Source organism: Pogoniulus pusillus, chromosome 5 (genome assembly GCF_015220805.1).
Source record: "Pogoniulus pusillus isolate bPogPus1 chromosome 5, bPogPus1.pri, whole genome shotgun sequence".
Taxonomy (NCBI): domain Eukaryota; kingdom Metazoa; phylum Chordata; class Aves; order Piciformes; family Lybiidae; genus Pogoniulus; species Pogoniulus pusillus.
Window position 1 is genome coordinate 16,675,038 of NC_087268.1, and position 19,972 is coordinate 16,695,009.

Genomic DNA, 19,972 nt, shown 5'->3' on the forward strand with positions numbered 1-19,972 from the left:
AGAAATCAAACCGGTACCCACTTACCAAATAAACGACCTCCCCGAGAGAAGCAAAACGAACCCCAGCCCCTCCTGGAGCCGGGCAAGCCTCCATTTCCCAGGGAAAGGGAGGAAAGCCCAGCTGAGCGGCTGGGCGCTCCCGGTGTTCGGGGCGGCGCGGGCAGCCGGGCGGCAGTGCCGGGCCGGGCTCCGCTCCCCTTCGCTGCCCCTGGTTCCCCACCCTCCGCTTCGCTTCTCGCCGGCTCCGCTCTCGCTCATTCCCCGCTTTAAGGTGGCCCCGCGGGATGCGTGGCGCGCAGAAGCCAGCCTTCGGCGCTCCCCCCACCCCTGGCACAAGGGTGGCCTTAAATCGGCTCCGCGCCGCGCGTAACCGCATCGCTGGCGCTGTCTGAAGGCGGCCGCCGACATCCGCCGGTAGTACGAACGGGCCGGTCCCGGGGCCGTTCCTGGTGCCGGTCCCAGCGCGGCGGTGAGGACACACCTCCGCCCGATGCTCCCCCAGCAGCCCCCAGTGCGGTGCAGCCCCGTGGTCGGTGCCCCAGCATCTCCGCCCTGACCGGCGCATCTCGCCAGGTAAGCGGGAGTTCCCCCGGTGCTGGGCTGCTAGGGTTTGGGTTCGTTGTTTGGTTGGTTGTTTCTCTGGGGGGTGGGGGGAGCGTCGGGGATGCAGGGGTGACCTTGTGGTCCCCCCGAGGTGCCCGGTGCTGAGCGCTGGAAGGGGTACTCTGCCCCACCACCGTCAGCCCCATTGCCCCAAACTTCATCTGTGCTCAGTGCCCTGGCGCTTCACGGGGAGCCCCTGTCCTTGAACCCCAACATCCCGACCAACCCGGCCCGGGGATCTTCCAGAGGTGAAACATCCCACTCCCAGACTGGAATTTTCCAGCTGTGGGGAGATAGCCCCTGGTGTCTGTCCACCCAACGCTGCCGCTGCCCCCAGCCGGGTTAGCAGAACGCGGGTCCCGGGCACCCCAGACTCGTTTTATAGTGTGTCTTTGTGACAGATCCTGGGAAGCACAGAGGGGTGACCGGGTTTGTGTGCAGGCACACGCTGCCCCGGTGGGAATCAACCCCGAGCAGGCATCCCCGTGAGGAGCTCTGCAGAGGTGGATCTGGGAAGGTCTCAACCCCTTTTCACTCCTGCCTGGCACAAGAGTGTCTGAGGGATGCACTTGATGTGCTTTCTGGAGCAGAGTTTAGTTAGGGAGGTCGTTCCTAGGTGAGTTGAAAAGTACTTTTATTTGTTGTCTTGCTGCCACTCACCCATCCAGCCCCGGGCCAGGAGAGGAGGAGGAGTAGGCTTCAGCAGCTAGTGCTGTGAGAGAAAGAACACCCACCCCTCTCCTCTGCCCCAGGTGCTGAAAATGTGGAGAGAATCCCACAATAGTAAGGGTTAGAAGACACCTCTGGAGACCTTCTAGTCTGACTCGCCTGATAACACATCCAGGGAAGCAGCTGGTTCCTCAATACCTCCTCGGGAAAACCTGCCAAGGGGCCGTTTCTGTGCATGCTTGGGAGACAGGATGTCAGGATCAGTGGGGCAGCGCTAAGCATCCCTCAGCAGAGCAGTAACGGCAAGCAACACATGCCCGGCTGGCAGCTTCAAGCCTGCACTGCTCAGAGAGTGAACCTACCAGAGGTTCAGCTTCTGCAGGTGCCCTCAGCGCCCGCCCTAGATCCGGTCAAAGCTTCCTGGTGGAAAGCATGAACACAGAGAGCGTAGCAGGGAATAAGTAGCTTCACATGTGAGTCTGAGTGCCCACCTTTGCTCAGGCTTAAACCACATCTGGTGAAACAGGGGGGAAAAGCTGTCGAGGTTTGTGCCATGCATCCCTAGGTGAGCAAACAGCCTCGGGTAGGGCAAGGAACAGGGGCCACAGAGTGAGATGGGAGGCAGGTGCACAGAAGCAAGCAGGATGGGATGCTCACAGAAGGCAGGCCATCCTTGCTTCAAAATGAGACACCTTGGTAGATGATGGGGAGATCAGTCTCAGGTTTATAGAGAGGGTTACAAGGCAGGAGGGGTTCACTGGCAGAGCTGCGTGTGACAGACTGCAAGACATCTGTTTGCAGCTGTGCATGCTGCCAAGCCCCTTCTCTGTATGCCTTCAAGCAGTACACAGGGGCTGAGATTGCTTTTGGTCAATGCCTGCTTCATGGCTTCCTGGAGTAGGCACACCTGGGACACAGGTTGCTGAGGTCTGACTGTGCTGGGCCAGTGCAAGGCCAGGAGGCTGGTGGCAGTGACTCCTCACTTTTCTCCTTTCCTGGAACAACTTCATTATCTGCATTCAAGGCACTTCACACTGTGCCGAGTTGAGGCTCCGCAGGGCAGATGATGTACAGGGGTAGATGCTGAGCAGCTGACACGTTGTATCGGGTACTTTGGGAACTGAGCAAGATCAAATTAAAGCTTGTGGCTTCCTTGACATTTTCAGTGTAGCAATAATAATAATAACAATAATAATAACATCAGTGATTGATAAACCATTTGCAACTTCATAATCCCAAAGCAATGCAATCAGCTGATGGATCGTGGCTGAGATGTGGACACCTTTGCAGCAAAGGGCTTCAGCCTGATTCACAAGATGCTCACCAGACACTCAGCAGCTGGGCTGAGAACACTTGCTCCCATGGCAAAGATTATTAAGCAGCAAGGCTCCCACACCTTGGGGCTTTGTTGTGGTGTCATTTGGGAAGGCTGTTGCCTAGGGAGCTGTACAAAGCTATACAGCAGCTAAATGTATGCAACACAGAATAGACTTCCAAATTGTGCAGCCCTTAAATTCACATTCTTTACCATTCTTTCTTTCTTCCATGTGATATGGGAATGTCTTTGTGACCAGCATTTGTGTCATCTAATGGTATCTTCCCTGCAGAGTGTCCAAGGCAGTACTTGACAGCTGAAGGCTGTCATTCCTGTGTACCCAGCATCTTTTCTTCTTGCCTGTGAAGCATCAGTAGAGGTGTTTTCTGGCAGGGAACCTACCTCTGCTTCAGTGGCAGACCAGGAGATGTCCTTAGTGTCTGAGAGCAAAGTCACACCTAGCAGGCAGCTTGATGGCAAGAGCCTGGAGTGGATTCCCTCCAGTCATATCCACCTATGGTTTTCCTCCCCTCTTCACCACAAGAATCACCTGCCAGTAGCACTGCTTTGCATGCTCCCTTGTTTCTCACTGCCTCTCTCCCTTGAAGGGCTGATTCTGCAAGCACAGTCACCCAGATTGCCATCAGTGTCTTGGGAGGCAATAATTGCTGTCTAAAACTGCCTGAAGGGAGGCTGTAGCCAGGTGGGGTTGGTCTCTTCTGCCAGGCAACCAGCAACAGAACAAGGGGACACAGTCTCAAGTTGTGCCGGGGGAGGTCTAGGCTGGATGTTAGGAGGAATTTGTTGGCAGAGAGAGTGATTGGCATTGGAATGGGCTGCCCAGGGAGGTGGTGGAGCTGCTGTCCCTGGAGGTGTTGAAGCAAAGCCTGGCTGAGGCACTTAGTGCCATGGTCTAGTTGCTTGGCCAGGGCTGGGTGCTAGGTTGGACTGGATGATCTTGGGGGTCTCTTCCAAGCTGGTTGATTCTATGATTCTATGAATATTGCTGTCCCAGCTGAGAGGACCCACCTCAACACCTTCCAGAGCATTTTTTAAAGGCCTCCTCGTCAGCACTTTCAGTTGTCTTTCCTATTCCCAATAATTGGGAGCAATAAAGAGATCTCCTGAGGTACGCTGCAAGCCTTTGTATATACGCCTATGAGGGATGAGATATTTGATAGTCTGTAAAGACACCCTTTACTGAGCATGCAAAATTGCTCTGGGAAACCTCTGCAGTTGTTCTGCAGGACGTACGCAGGGAAGATGATATATCTGTCCTCTTCCTCCTTGTATTTAATTGTTCCTAATAAAAGAAGAAGCCTAAAATGGTGGTAATAAGCCAGACTGGAAGCCAGGTCCCATGCACCTGCAGAGCCCTGAAGAAGTCCGGATTCACTCTGTCCTTTTTGCTCCTGGCCTTCCTCTCTAATCATAAAGCATTATGCACGTCTGCTCTGCTTCCCATCCTGAGATCTCAAAGTACTCCACATACGTGATTTAGAGCACTCCCTGCCCACATACGGAGCTGTTTGCCAGAATCACTACCCCCCCACTTTACAAGGGAGACACTGCAGATGAGAGTAGCACAGCTGAGACAGCCCCACATCATCTGTCTCCCAGGCAAGGCTCCTGCCTCTCTTGAGAAGCACTCGCTGGGAAGCAGCTCAGATTAACAGGACTGACATTTAAAACCTACCCATACCACAACAGCCTAATCAACAGAGCACATGTATGAGCCCTGTGGCTACCTGCAACCCCCTCTTTGGTGTAGATGACTGCCTAGAGCCAGCCCTTTGAAAGGGACACTGCTCAGACCCTGCTGATTCTTTTAGGCTGGGGTATGTGTCCAAACTGCACCCAGACCAGTAGTCAGTACCTTTATGAACACTTGGTTCCTTATCCTTTCACGCAGCTTGAAGCTGTGCAGGCTCATAATTAAGAGCTCGAAGTCTCTTCTAGCTCACTCTCATGTGACATTAGTGCTCCCAAAGGTCTTTGCTTAAGAGCTCAAATTTATCTACTTTGCCAGCATTCCCAAGTGTTCAATCAACTACCTTGTTGGCTTCCTCCACTGCGCAGCATGAGGGACTGCCTGAGCTCCTTCTCCCCAAGATACAAACACTCTGCTCTGCATATTCCTCAGGTTTATAAAATGTGAGCTAAGTTTCCTCAAGAGACGCAGCTTCCCAGGGCTGTGACACAGAACTCGGGCCCATAGCTCCAGTACAGGGACCTTTAGATTGTGTTTGTCGTTCGTTCCTCCTCTGAGCAGGTAAATCCCACTAATGCCTGAGGCACACAGAGAGATTCCTTCATACCGGGCTAGTTAGCTCAGGCAGATAAACGGGGGGTGGAGGGGGAGAGAGGGACATCTGGGTGAAAAACAAAGCGATCAGCGATGTAGAAGGAGGGAAATGAATGCTTCTCTGCATGGGTTTTCTTGGTAGAGGAACTGGATTTCATGCTGGAAAATGTGAAAGGTAGTAATTTGATGATAAAAGTATTTTCCCATGCTGTGCCTAGTGACATATGGAACTCGCTGCTACAAGATGCTGCCGTTGCTTAGAGTGTGGGATTCAGGAAAAGGGGAGACATTTTGATGGATAATAGACCATTCATCACTGGACAGGACAGTTGATCTGAAATAGCTCTAAATCTTCAGGATTCAACCTCTTACAGTTGTCTAGCACATGATTTCTTACACCATCCAAAACCCACAACACTGACGAGCGTAAGAGACAAAGGACAAAAGGAGACAGACATCTTCCAATGAGGATCACTGGGCAGTCATTTCATTTCCATGCAGAAGCAAAATAGAAGTGTTCTCCAGACCGTGTGATGACACTTAGCTCTCCTAGGTTTGATTCTTTTCAGACAGAGCAGGTTCAGGTTAAGTTCTGGTGAAATCTGAGCTGATCCAGTGGTGCTTATGCTGCTGCTTCCCCCTGCTTGTGCTGTGGATTTTAAGAGAACGCCAGCATCCTGGCATCTGAGTCTGGTGCTGGCTTATGAATAATGCTGCATCACAAAAGAAAATGGTATTGCCCTGTTCTTTGGATATTGCCCCTTGGCAATGAAAGCAAGGGCATTTTTTTTTCCCAGTACAGCCAGCCTCCAGCCAAGCAAAGTGCTGGGAGCACTTGGAGCTGAACAGAGTTAGCAATCAGACAATCCCAGCTCCGGATAAAAGATTTTAGAGCAGCACTGTTGTCTCATTCTGCAAGTTCACAGTGGGTTTGCGTGTGGGAGTACAGGGCACATGGGAACCGCGTTTTGCTAGCAAAGCAGGATTGCTTTTCAGCAGTCCTTGTGTAGGAGAACTTGGAGGGGAAAAAGCAAGGACCAGGCAGGCAGCAGTAGCTTGCTCCCCGTGAGGTGAAGCTCCTCGTATGGCAAGGCAGGGCAGTCTGATACCTAAAGGCACTGCCTCTAAGAGTGGGGGTAGAGATGTGGTGTTAGCAAGATCCTCTCTGTGTCCAAGAAAAATCTCGTGGTGGCTCTTGCTAGAAACAGCACATTTCATCCTTGCCTGACAGAAGGAGAAGTTGCTTCATGCCCCAGTCATTAAACTAGGATAGTTAATATTCACCTCACTCTGATCCTTCCTCAGTCTGAAAGTATTCTAACAAATAGCTGCAAGAGGTAATTTCCCCTACAGCTCATCTATGGCTTGTAGACCTACTTTGTTATTATGGTCATGCTTCACTCATGTCTGTGACTGAAGCAACAGTGCTGCGCTTCATGAGAACCCTGCCTGTGACCACAGCAATAGGACTGCCATTCAGGGGGGCAAAACTGCATGAAGTGCCACCTCAGAGATGAGTGCTGGGCAAGCCTAAGTGACAGCAATGGATCTTGTCCTCTTTGCACTGGCTGGGGGGGAGCTTCCCTACTGGAAGCCTTCCTCACTGGTCAAGTAGTGCCAGGACTAGGAGGAATGGAGTGAAGCTGGAGGTGGGGAGATTGAGACTGGAGGTGAGTAGGAAGTTGTTCAGCATGAGAGCAGCAAGAGCCTGGAATGGGTTGTCCAGGGAGGTGGTCGAGGCCCCATCCCTGGAGGTGCTTAAGGCCAGGCTGAATGAGGCTGTGGGCAGCCTGCTCTAGGGGAGGGTGTCCCTGGGCATGTCAGGGGGGTTGGGACTAGATGATCCTTGTGGTCCCTTCCAACCCTGACTGATTCTATGATTCTATGATTCTAGGTGACCCAGCCTAGTACATTCACTGAGTTCTCCCCTCCACTTTCTCCTGCACATGTCACCAGCATGATCTTAACTTTCTCCCTCCTTATACTCCATCCTCTGGGCCTTTCTCTCTCACAGCCCTTCCCCCCGCTCCCCACCTCCGAGCCCAGATCCACACAAAGGTGAAAAGGAAGGAGGCACCGATGACTTCCCTGTATCTGCCAGCTTCCCTCTCCACCTCTGACGTGAATGAGGCCCTTCATGTGCTCCTTTTGAGCAAACACAGATGCTTTTGTTTTATGGGCTGGTGGGACGGGATGGAATTAATAAATCAGAGCGCCAGTGCTGTGCTGCCACATTCCTGCCATTTTAAGGCAAGATCACATACAAAAAAAAAAAAGAAAAGGCAGAAACAAAATAGGCAATTTCTTCAGAGAGCACCCAGATGCTTTGACCATGCCTCCTGCTTCCTGTCTCACTAATAGGCAATCACTTCAGACAGCACTCAGGAGGCTTTGACCAAGCCTCCTGCTTGCTGTCCCACTTGGTCACCTGCTCCCTCCTCCTCCTTTCTCCTGCCCTTTCATTCCCATTAACCACATATTTTCTCCTGTTCCCTCTTTTTTTGTCAGGAACCACTTTCAGTCACACCCACATACATTTTTCTTCCTTCACCTTCCTTTCATCTATGCTTCCTTTATGCCCACCCTACACTAAGGTCCACCCCAGGCTTGTCCATTCCAGTGTGAAGTTCAGCGTTTTGCATGTGATCCCAAGAACCAGGAACACTTCGGCTCCTACACTGTGGACCAAAATGTCTCCTTTTATACCTGCTTCCTCCACCCTGTTTCAGCTTCTCCTCATGAGGAGAGTGGTACTACCCAAGAGACTCAGGGAATGACTCTGAATAGAACACCTGGAGTATCACTGTGATATAGAGCAGAATTAGATCCTGCCCCAGAACTGGCAGATCCTCTTTCCCCTTGAAGGGCAATAAGAAATACTTTACCAAGCTTTGCCTTAAATCAATCCTTTCGAGCTGGATAGTAAGATTTTAACACCTCTACTTGGCTACCAGCTGGAGATACAGGGCTAGAAGATCTTCTTCCTCCCCTACAACTAGCTAACTGTAGGGGAGATAGTTGAGAAGGCAATGGGAAGTGTGTGGTTAGCATAAGCTACTGTCAAGGGGCTCAGACACTTTTTATTCACTGTAAGGGTTGTTTGTGTTTGTTTTTTTTTCTCTAATGAGCTTAGGCACTTGAAAGTCATTTCCCCAGAGTGTTTATACATTGTTGTGCTTATCTTACCTGTGGGGGAACTGAGGCACTGAAGCAGGTGAAATGAGATGCTCAGATCCATACCTACTGCATAGTCAAAAGCCAGAGACAGAACCAAGAAATCTTGTTTCACAGCTGAGTGCTTTATCCTCTGGCCTCAGAGGAGGCCAGTAAAGACCTTCATCTTGTTTAGATGAGTGGATAGTCATTCCAAGAGGACGCTGGGGCAAGGGTATCTTTCTGTGCTAATACATGCCTTAATGAGCCCTGTTGCTAAGCGGCTTTAATGATAGGTCATGCATCTTCTTCACTAAGCATTGAAATACTTTTTTTAATTATTAAAGCTAATATCAAATCCTCAGAAACCTCCAAGTCTCACAGCAGGGGCTCAAATTAGCAAGCAAACAGAAACCAAATCCTGATTATCCCTGTGAACCTCTACAAAGCTCACAGGCAGACTCTGCTGAACTCAAATGCAAGCCTGGCCAAGTCATAGCTCAGAGCTGGGCTGGGCAGTCAGAGGCAAGCCAAAAAAATTTACTGCTCCAGGGTCCACAGTAAGATTCTTTCCTCCCTCAGACATGCATAGAATCATACAATCATACAATCAACCAGGTTGGAAGAGACCTCCAAGATCATCCAGTCCAGTCTAGCACCCAGCCCTAGCCAGTCAACTAGACCATGGCACTAAGTCCCTCAGCCAGGCTTTGCTTCAACACCTCCAGGGACAGCAACTCCACCACCTCCCTGGGCAGCCCATTCCAATGCCAATCACTCTCTCTGACAACAACTTCCTCCTAACATCCAGCCTAGACCTCATCTGGCACAACTTGAGTCTGTGTCCCCTTGTTCTCTTGCTGCTTGCCTGGGAGAAGAGACCAACCCCACCTGGCCACAGCTTCCCTTCAGGTAGTTGTAGACAGCAATGAGGTCACCCCTGAGCCTCCTCTTCTCCTGCCTAAACACCCCCAGCTCCCTCAGCCTCTCCTCACAGGGCTGTGCTCCAGGCCCCTCACCAACTTTGTTGCCCTTCTCTGGACACGTTCCAGTATCTCAACATCTCTCTTGAATTGAGGAGCCCAGAACTGATGCCAGCTCTTCATCTCTGTGGAGCAATAGGAAAGAAGGTAAGGGCACTAACCACTAACTCCAGGTAGCTGAGACATCTCCTGGAAGACCTTTAGAAAGGAGAAATTATTTGCATTTTGGCAAGTGCTATCAAGTTGCAGATCTCAGCCTGGCCACCATTTCTCCCCCACTCCATCATTTTTATTTCCCCTTAGAACTGACTCTTCCATCCTACTCCAATCAACTTCTTGCATCCTCTTTTTTTGTCAACATCTAGATATTTCAGGTGTCCTCTCCAGCCCAGCCTCCTGCTCTGCCTTCACTCACGCATCTCTGCTCTATCATGGGATATCAGCACCTCTTGCACTGTAGCAGCACATAGGCTTCTCCATAGCTCCTCCAGTAATCCCAGCATTTTCCCCCAGTTCTGGCTAGCAAATCCCATGCTTTTTTGTGTTTTCCTCAAACTTAGAGCACTTGGCAGCATGTTTGAAATGATAACAGAAGCCTTCCTTACAGAAGGAGTGCTGTTTCTAGCTTCTATGTTAGGAGTCTTGGAGCATTAATGAAGACATAAATCTCTTAGGAGGACACTACTAAGGACGTTGTTAAGATCCAGTCACCACTGCTGAGCTCCCAATGCTATGACAACTTTTGTGGGTATATATAGTCTACCCCAAATTATTCTTTGGGAAAGGATGATTAAAAAATTGCTCTTACCACTTCCAAGGGCTTTCATTCATGGCACTCGCTTCTTTTGTCATCCTCTTGAGAACAAACCCAGTAGTGTTCAAGTATTGTATCCAGTCTCTCCACTTGCACTCCCCATCACATTAGCCACTGCATGCTTCATCCCACCTAGTAGCCTCTTCTGGTGGTGCTGCAAATGACCTTTGTGGCTCTCCTCTCAACACCTGCTCCCATTCAGCAGTTACAAGGCATCATCAACAAGTTGGAGCAAAACTGGAGATGGGAAGGTTCAGACTGGAGGTGAAGAGGAAGTTGTTCAGTATGAGAGTGTTGAGAGCCTGGAGTGGGTTGCCCAAGGAGGTGGCTAAGGCCCCATCCCTGGGGGTGTTTAAGGCCAGGCTGGATGAGGCTGTGGGCAGCCTGCTCTAGGGTAGGGTGTCCCTGGGCATGGCAGGGGGGTTGGAACTAGGTGATCCTTGTGGTCCCTTCCAACCCTGACTGATTCTATGATTCTAAGCAAGCCAAGCAACTTTTGGATTGTAGCACCCTGGAAGTCAAACAGTCTGTATCTGTTAAATACTGGTGAATAATAGTTACAGGCATGACTTCTGCTCTTTTGTACTCCCTTTAGCATTGCACTTATCAGGCAGATAAAATTTGAATTATTTGTCTCCCAACCCCAGCATGAGTCTGGAAGGGTGGGCAGAGACCAATGGGATGAGATTTAATGAGGCCAAGTGCAGGGTTCTACAATTTTAGTCACAACGACCCCAAGCAGCACCACAGGCTGGGGACAGAGTGGCTGGAGAGCAGCCAGGCAGAGAGGGACCTGGGGATACTGGTAGACAATAGCTGAAGATGAGCCAGCAGTGTGCCCAGGTGGCCAAGAGAGCCAATGGCATCCTGGTCTGGATCAGGAACAGTGTGGCCAGTAGGACAAGGGAGGTTGGTTTTCCTCTGTACTCAGCACTGGTCAGGCCACACCTTGAGTCCTATGTCCAGTTCTGGGCTCCTCAATTCAAGAGAGATGTTGAGATACTGGAATGTGTCCAGAGAAGGGCAGCAAAGCTGATGAGGGGCCTGGAGCACAGCCCTGTGAGGAGAGGCTGAGGGAGCTGGGAGTGTTTAGGCAGGAGAAGAGGAGGCTCAGGGATGACCTCATTGCTGTCTACAACTACCTGAAGGGAGGCTGTGGCCAGGTGGGGTTGGTCTCTTCTGCCAGGCAAGCAGCAACAGAACAAGGGCACACAGTCTCAAGTTGTGCCAGGGGAGGTCTAGGCTGGATGTTAGGAGGAAGTTGTTGGCAGAGAGAGTGATTGGCATTGGAATGGGCTGCCCAGGGAGGTGGTGGAGTTGCCATCCCTGGAGGTGTTGAAGCAAAGCCTGGCTGAGGCACTTAGTGCCATGGTCTAGTTGCTTGGCCAGGGCTGGGTGCTAGGTTGGACTGGCTGAGCTTGGAGCTCTCTTCCAACCTGGTTGATTCTGTGATTCTTTAAGTCCTGACCTGAGCATCAGGACAAACACAAAGGGCCTGGAAATTAGTTACAGCAGCAGAAGTAGGAAGTTTCTTCCATCTTCCTCCCCAAGAGGTTTTAGCATATTTTCCCAATTGGTTTCCCTGCAAACTGTTGCTCGACCTTCAGGAGTACTTTTTGCAGAGCTGGTATGGAAGTAGTTTGCACATTGGAAGCTGGGAATGCTTCATCTGGCTTTCTGACCTCCACAAATCATAGAATCATAGAATCAGCCAGGCTGGTAGAGACCTCCAAGATCCAGTCCAACCTAGCACCCTGCGCTGTCCAATCAACCAAACCATGGTACTAAGGGCCTCATCCAGGCTTTGCTTGGACACTTTTATTGACAGTGTCAAAGGCCTTGCTAAGGTCAAGGTAGACTACATCCACTGCTCTCCCTGAATCTACTCTTTTATGCAATGATTCTTTGGGTGCTTCCCTGCAGGCACACCTATGATTTATGGTTTGTGACTTGAAGGTCAGCACTGGCTCTTCAATTTATGTGGTTGCAGCCACAATCCACAAACAGTGCAGCTCAAGGCTCCAGAAGCTGTTGCTTTTGTACCTGTACCTTTGGCTATGTGCTCACAATGTGAACTGTGTTCTGCCTCAGCCTGCAGATAGGCTGTATCTGCTTACCACCACAGCAGCCTTCGCTCTCAGAATCATCTGCTGGAACAGCCTGCAAGCTTCACTCTCAATGCTCATTTGGATGTTATCCTGGTCTACCATATATTAAAGATGGATTTATTTAATGTTTTGCATCCGTAAGGGAGAGATTGGGTCATCCCTTGCTGCCCAGGGGGTGGTGGAGTCACCATCCATGGAGATGTTCAAAAACCATGCAGACACAGCACTCTGGGACACGATTAAGTGGGCACAGTGGTGTTGGATTGACAGTTGGGCTTGGTGGTCTTTGAGGTCTATACCAGTCTTTATGATTCTATGATTCTATGACAATCGTAGCAGGACATTGGCTGTCATTTTCCTACTCCTTCTTTCCTTCACTTCCTCCCTCCATTTTCATTTCATGTGCAGAGGGCAGGAGAATAAACACTGCAGTCCTCTGACTCTCTGATTTTCATTCTGGTGTTTCTTTTAACCGACTCCAAGCTACACAAATCAGTTGTGGCATTTAAGGTACAAATCAAGCAGTGGACCATAACATATATCAATTGAAAGAGACAATTCTCTAGGTGCCACTTTACTTCTCCATTCTCCATTTGTTTTTAAAAGTGTCTGCATGGCACTTGGATGTTGCATAGCAAGTGGCAAATCTAATGAGCGCTGATGATTTATTTGTAGGAAGAAATCATTTTAGACCATATCAACTAGTTACAGAATGAGCGTATTTCACACAGGTCAGGGAGCTGCAACAGCAAAAATGTCCATTAAGGAGACCAAAGTGGTCTCCTCTTTCCACTCCTCATTTAACCAAGGCCTGTCTGATGTGGCAACTCATCAGTGCCAGCCAGCATCCATTCTGGACTACTCCATGGAGTGGCCACTCATGAAAAACACCCTGCCAAATTTGAGTGTTGGTCTGTTCTCTGTAGCATCAAGTAACAAGAAGAGAGCAAACAGCCTCAAGTTGTGCCAGGGGAGGTTTAGACTGGATATTAGGAAAAAAATCTTTACTGAAAGAATCATAGAAGAATAGAATCAACCTCCAAGATCATCCAGTCCAGTCTAGCACCCAGCCCTATCCAGTCAACTAGACCATGGCACTAAGTGCCTCAGCCAGGCTTTGCTTCAACACCTCCAGGGATGGTGACTCCACCACCTCCCTGGGCAGCCCATTCCAATGCCAATCACTCTCTCTGCCAACAACTTCCTCCTAACATCCAGCCTAGACCTCCCCCACCACAACTTGAGACTCTGTCCCCTTGTTCTCTTGCAGGGTGCCTGGCAGAAGAGACCAACCCTGGCTACAGCCTCCCTTCAGGTAGTTGTAGACAGCAATGAGGTCACCCCTGAGCCTCCTCTTCTCCTGCCTAAACACCCCCAGCTCCCTCAGCCTCTCCTCACGGGGCTGTGCTTCAGGCCCCTCACCAGCTTCGTTGCCCTTCTCTGGACATGTTCCATTTTCTCAACATCTCTCTAGAGTTGAGGAGCCCAGAACTGGACACAGGACTCAAGATGTGGCCTGACCAGTGCTGAGTACAGAGGCAGAATAACCTCCCTTGTCCTACTGACCACACTCTTCCTTATGCAGGCCAGGATGCCATTGGCTCTCCTGGCCACCTGGGCACACTGCTGGCTCATCTTCAGCTATTATCTACCAGTAACCCCAGGTCTCTCTCTGCCTGGCTGCTCTCCAGCCACTCTGTCCCCAGCCTGTAGCTCTGCCCACCCATCCAGCCTGGCAAGGTCCCTCTGCAGGGCTCTCCTACCCTCCACAGATCTACACTTCCTCCTAGCTTGGTGTCATCTGTAAACTTCCTGATGCTGGACTCAATCAACTTGTCCAGATCACCAATAAAAACAGTGGTCAGACATTGGAACAGGCTTCCCAGGGAAGTGGTGGAGGCATCATCCCCGGAGGTGTTAAAAAAACATGTAGCCATGGCATCTGGGGACATGGTTTAGTGGCCATGGTAGTGTTGGATTGATGGTTGGACTTGAGGATCTTTTCCAACCAAGGCAATTCTGTACTTATGTGATTCTGTTATTTGCACAAATGCTTTTATTGGTCACAGGATTCAGCCAATATGCCCCAAATAAAAACTCCAGGGAATTGTTGCCCATTCATCCTCTGCCCAGAATTGTGTCTGTGCCAAAAGTGGCCAGGCCCCTGATTCTTCAGGGTGCCAGCACACAAGTGTAACCATTACAATGTCAGTACTTCCACAGGCTTAGGGGAAGACAGTGGAGTGCATTTTAAAGGGTGTAATCGCTGTTCCACTCATTTGCAGTGTGATTTCACCCAAGCAGCTTCCTTTGCCCTCCCCAGGAGTAACTGGGAAGTCCAGCAGGGAAGAGCATTTCGACATTGCCTTTGAAAGCTGGAGGAAAACAAGCTGTCTGAATCAATCAAGGGTGTGCATTAGCGATAGCATGTTCCTCTGGAGGTCTGCATTTGATGTCATATTGACATGGAGCTAAGATCAAAGCCTGTCTCTGCATCCTGGCTCCTGCCAGAGGAACAGCATTGGCCTTTGGGCCCCACATCTTTTTACAAGGAGCTTGTGACCAGCATGCTGGGTTGGTTGTTTTTCTCCCCCAAACAAGCACCTCTGAAAGGTAATCATCTATCAAATAACGCCCTAATGCTTTTTTCTCTGGGAAAGGGGGGGGGGGGGAAGGAAAGTAATTCCTCTCCATCTTTGAAAATGTTCTGGAAGCAAATGCTATGGGTTTTTCCTTTCTGCTGTCGTGAGAAACCTGTAAAATGACAGCTCCCACTCCTGCTGAACAGGCATCAGCTGCTAACACAGTAGGCAAAGCTCTGGGTGGAACGTACAGATGCTTTGGAACAATCCAGTGTTGTTTTTGTTTCCTTAGGATGATTTTTTTTCCTGCTTAGAAAAAAACACTTTTTATTACTTTATTTTTTACTTTTTAGTAATGCAGACATTGGCCTGATTCACGCTGATACATTTGGAAAGATTACTCTCTAACAGTCATCGGTAGCTTAAAAAGGACCTCATTTCTGCCTCAGCTTGGCAGCGGGGAGAGAAGCCAACATTTGAATAAGCCCCCGACTTCCCTTTCAAGAGATGATAACTCCAAGCAGAGAGGTGTCTCAGGGGAGAGCTGGCTTTCTCAGGAGACATCTGGTACCTCCTGCTTCTCTTCAGGCCTGAGCTGCCAATATTTCTCCAGGCACCCCTGGATTACAGCACCACAGCACAAGAAAACTGGGATGAGGCAGAGGGCTGCATCCCTCTGAGTCACAGCCTACCCTTGCTGAAGCTCAGGGGAATGGGGAGGTGATGACAGGTCACACAGACTGATCATGAAGGACGTTTGGGTCTGAGCTGATTAAAAATAGCCTGGTTTAAACTTCCTTTAGCAGGCTCTGGGAGGCTCCTTCCATTGCTGGGCTTTGCAGCCAAGTTCAAGGTCTAGTCTATATCTGAACTGGGTTATCTCCATTCCTGCTGATAGCCCAGATAGTGCCTGGATATCCTTGATCTTCCTGGGGATAGTATTTAGAGCCATGCACTGACTCAAAAGTATTTGCTCCCACAGGACCTAGCCAGCAGATTTAATTAGCTTCAACAGTGATTCTTTTTTGTTTTCTGTTGAGGTTTGCTTGATTGATGCTTCCCTCCCCCTCCCCCCCCTTTATTTTTTAAACCTGGGAACAAATCCCTTTGTTAGGCATCATCCTTGGAATTGTCTCCACACTACTCAAACCCAAGCCCCATGTCTGTGATAAGGATGCTCTTGGGAACAAAGCCCTTTGTTAGGCATCATCCTTGGAACTGTCTCCACACTACTCAAACCCAAGCCCCACATCTGGGATAAGGATGCCCTTGGGAAAGGTGCCATGCTGAATTGTTTCAAGACCAAGGTTGGAGGAAGATGCTTGGCTTTGAAGAGGTGGTGGAGCAATGAGGAGGGCTGCACAGCATGTTCCCCAAGGACAAGCCTGGTTTCTGGGCTGGAGTCGCATATGGTAAAGGGATTAGAATTGACAGCGAGAAGATGGAGCCTTTCTTTACATCTGAGGAAGAAGTGTGGGGGCTTGGGAAGGGCAGCTGTTTCACTGGGGGTGACTCACTTCCCAGGGAAGTTGTCCCTGCAGGAGCCTGCACACCGAGTGACAGGAACATAGAGGAGGCTGAGCCTTGAAGCCCCACAGCTGCTGGTAGCGCCACTCTTCCTGCTCTGAGGAAAGACCTTCCCTGTATTGTTTAGTTATTTGTAATTCTCTAATTTTGGCCTCTCTGATGGGGCTCAGTTAATTTTGCCTTTCCCTCTGTCCTCATGAGTGGTAGGGAAGAGCTCACCTCACTCCAACAGCAAGTAATGCCTGCCCAGAGCCATTCACAAGGTCTGTGGCAGAGGACCACTTAAAACTCCCAGCAGAAGAGCACACTTCCACCTTTGGACAGGATCGAGGTGGCCTCTGCATCTCTTGTGTACTGGGATGTCAAGATCCCAGTTGTGAGTTCAGGGTTTAGGAAAGAACATTTCCCTTCCTTGTTCCATCATTAAAATGTTCCTTTCTAGGAAAAATAAAAGGCTTTTCATTTTGGTTTGTTTTGTTTTGTTTGCCAACAGCATCCTGGCCTGGATCAGCAGTGGTGTGACCAGCAGCAGTAGGGAGGTGATCATGCCCTGTACTCAGCGCTCATGAAACCACACCTCCAGTACTGTGTCCAGTTTTGGTCACCACAGTACAGGAGGGACATTGAGGTGCTGGAGCAGGTGCAGAGAAGGGCAATGAGGCTCGGGAGAGATCTGGAAAACATCACCTATGAGGAGCAGCTGAGGGAGCTGGAGGTGTTTAGTCTGGAGAAGAGGAGGCTGAGAGGGAACCTTATTGCCCTCTACAACTCCCTAAAAGGAGGTTGTAGTGAGACTGGAGCTGGTCTCTTCTCCCCAGTTACTAATGACAGGACAAGAGGAAATGGCCTCAAGTTGTGTCAGGGGAGGTTTAGGTTGGATGTTGGGAGGAAGTTCTTTACTGAGCAGGTGGTCAGGTACTAGAACAGGCTGCCCAGGGAGGTGGTGGAGCCACCATCCCTGGAGGTGTTTAAAAGGAGAGTGGTTGGTGTTTGAGGCTATGGTATAGTGATGAAGGATGCTGGGATGAAGGTTGGACTGGATGATCCTGGTGGTCCTTTCCAACCATAGAGATTTCTAGTGATGAGATGTTGTGCTGAGGGATTTGGTTTAGTCAAGGACTTGTCAGTGTGAAACTAATGATTGGACTCCATGATTTTGAAGGGCTTTTCTGATTCTATTTTGCTTTGCTTTGCTTTGTTTTGCTTTGTTTTCTTCCTTTGCTTTTCAGCCACCCAGCTCCAGGAGTTTAGGGAAGAATCACAGGCTAAGAGAATGGTAGGGACTAGAAGGGATCTCTGGTGATCCTTTAGTCCAACCATCCTGCTAACGCAGATACACCTAGAAATTGCTACTTATGGAGTAGAAAAAACCCAAATCTCTATGTTCCACTTCTGTTTCCCACCCCCACAAAAAATACAGCTGCATGTGAACCCTCAGGCTCTGTCCTTTAGGTCTAGCCTGTCCTTTCCATCCCACATGTCCTGCCTGAACATGAGCCAGCAGTGTGCCCAGGTGGCCAAGAGAGCCAGTGGCATCCTGGCCTGCATCAGGAATGGTGTGGTCAGCAGGAGCAGGGAGGTCATTCTGCCCCTGTACTCTGCACTGGTTAGACCACACCTTGAGTACTGTCTTCAGTTCTGGGCCCCCCAGTTTAGGAGGGACATTGAGATGCTTGAGCGTGTCCAGAGAAGGGCGACGAGGCTGGGGAGAGGCCTCGAGCACAGCCCTACGAGGAGAGGCTGAGGGAGCTGGGGTTGTTTAGCCTGGAGAAGAGGAGGCTCAGGGGTGACTTTATTGCTGTCTACAACTACCTGAGGGGTGGTTGTGGCCAGGAGGAGGTTGCTCTCTTCTCTCAGGTGGCCAGCACCAGAACAAGAGGACACAGCCTCAGGCTGTGCCAGGGGAGATTTAGGCTGGAGGTGAGGAGAAAGTTCTTCACTGAGAGAGTCATTGGACACTGGAATGGGCTGCCCGGGGAGGTGGTGGAGTCGCCGTCCCTGGAGCTGTTCAAGGCAGGATTGGATGTGGCACTTGGTGCCATGGTCTAGCCTTGAGCTCTGTGGTAAAGGGTTGGACTTGATGATACTGTGATACTGTGGTACATCAATGCCATTCCTGCAGCCCTGCGCTGGGGTCAGAGGAGCCCCTCTGCTGATAAACATCCTGTTGCAGCCGTGTTTGCACAGTAATTACCCCTGCTTATCTCAGAGCAATAACCTCTTCCACCCACTTCTGTGGTTCCTTGAATCCATCCACCCACTTTATTGTGCACATCTGAAGCAGGCAGGAGAGTGCCCAGTGAGGGGAAGTGCTGCAGTATCTTGGCGTGTCTCAATGTTTAAGCGGTACTGAAGTTTGGGCTGAAGGCTGTGAAGGGCCTGAGGGAATGGTGGAGAGAAGGGCCAGCAGTTTCCTGTGGATTTCAGCAAAGCAGAGCCAGAGCTGCTGCCGATCCCCCCCAGCAAACACCGGCGCTGCCATGAATTATGCATCCCTTGTTTAAAGAGAGGTCGCTCTCATCAATAATTGAAAGCTCCCTTGCTCTGCCTTCAGCATCACATCTCCCACACCGGCAGTCAGGGGACTCGGGAAATCTGCACCGACTTTCTCAAGGTGGCTAAGGAGCGAATTGGAGAGAGGCAGCAAAACGCCGCAAAACCAAACCAACCTCCCCCTGCTGACAGCTTTGGTGTGTGAAATTAAGGCATCTGCACCTGCCGGCAGCTCTGCTTTAGCTCTGCCCCTCACATTCCTCTCTCCTCCCATCTCCAAACCTCTCACCTCTCTCCTCCCAGGGTATACAGTGGTGGGCTTGCAAACACCGTACAAAACAGGATTAGGAGCGGAGCACTGGATGGATAAAGAACTGGCTTGATGGCTGCACCCAAAGAGTGGTGAGCAACTGAGGTCATTGAGCTGGGCCTGAGCAAGGCCTTTGACACTGCCCCACACCACATCCTGGTCTCCAAGCTGGTGACACATGAGTTTGATGGGTGGACCACGAGATGGATTAAGAACTGGCTTGATGGCTGCACCCAAAGAGTGGCTGTCAATGGCTCCATGGCCAAGTGGAGGCCAGTGACAAGTGGAGTCCCTCAGGGATCAGTCCTGGGACCAGTCTTGCTTGACATCTTTGTCAGTGCCATGGAGAGAGGCACTGAGTGCAGCCTCAGCAAGTTTGCTGATGACACCAAGCTGTGTGGTGCAGCAGCCAGGCTGGAGGGCAGGGAACCATCCAGAGGGACCTGGACAGGCTGAAGAGGTGGGCACAAGCCAACCTCATGAGGTTCAACAAGACCAAGTGCAAGGTCCTGCATCTGGGAGGAGGCAATCTGGGCTGCATCAGGAGAAGTGTGGTCAGCAGGGTGAGGGAGGTGATTCTCCCCCTCCTCCCCCTCTACTCCACTCTGCTGGGACCCCACCAGGAGTACTGCATCCAATTCTGGAGCCCCTGTTACAAGAGGGATGTGGAGATGCTGGTCTGTGTCCAGAGAAGAGCAACGAGGATGCTCATAGGTCTGGAGCAGTTCTGCTATGAGGACAGGCTGAAAGAGTTGGGGCTGTTCACTGTGAAGAGAAGGCTCCCAGGTGACCTTCTTGTGACATTTCAGTATCTGAAGGAGGCCTACAAAAAAGCTGGGGAGGGACTTCTTAGGCTCTCAGGGAGTGATAGGACTATGGGGAATGGAGCAAAGCTGGAGATGGGTAGGTTCAGACTGGACATGAGGAGGAAGTTGTTCAGCATTAGAGTGTTGAGAGGCTGGAATGGGTTGCCCAGGGAGGTGGTTGAGGCCCCATGGCTGGAGGTGTTTAAGGCCAGGCTGGATGAGGCTGTGAGCAGCCTGCTCTAGGGTAGGGAGTCCCTGGGCATGGCAGAGGGGTTGGAGCTAGATGATCCTTGTGGTCTCCTTG

At 50.5% G+C, this 19,972-nt stretch overlaps 1 protein-coding gene across 2 annotated transcripts in view; it reads left to right on the forward strand.

Moving 5' to 3' along the window:
* The first annotated feature begins 368 nt into the window (after window positions 1-368).
* The window catches only part of LOC135175337 (galactosylgalactosylxylosylprotein 3-beta-glucuronosyltransferase 1-like), a 46,418-nt gene continuing 26,814 nt past the window's right edge, over window positions 369-19,972 (forward strand). Inside the window, exon 1 of one of the 2 annotated variants that reach the window (XM_064143339.1) lies at window positions 369-573. The gene's annotated coding sequence lies outside the window, so the exon portion shown is untranslated. The remainder of the gene's footprint in view (window positions 574-19,972) is intronic. The other variant, XM_064143337.1, reaches the window with a different exon arrangement.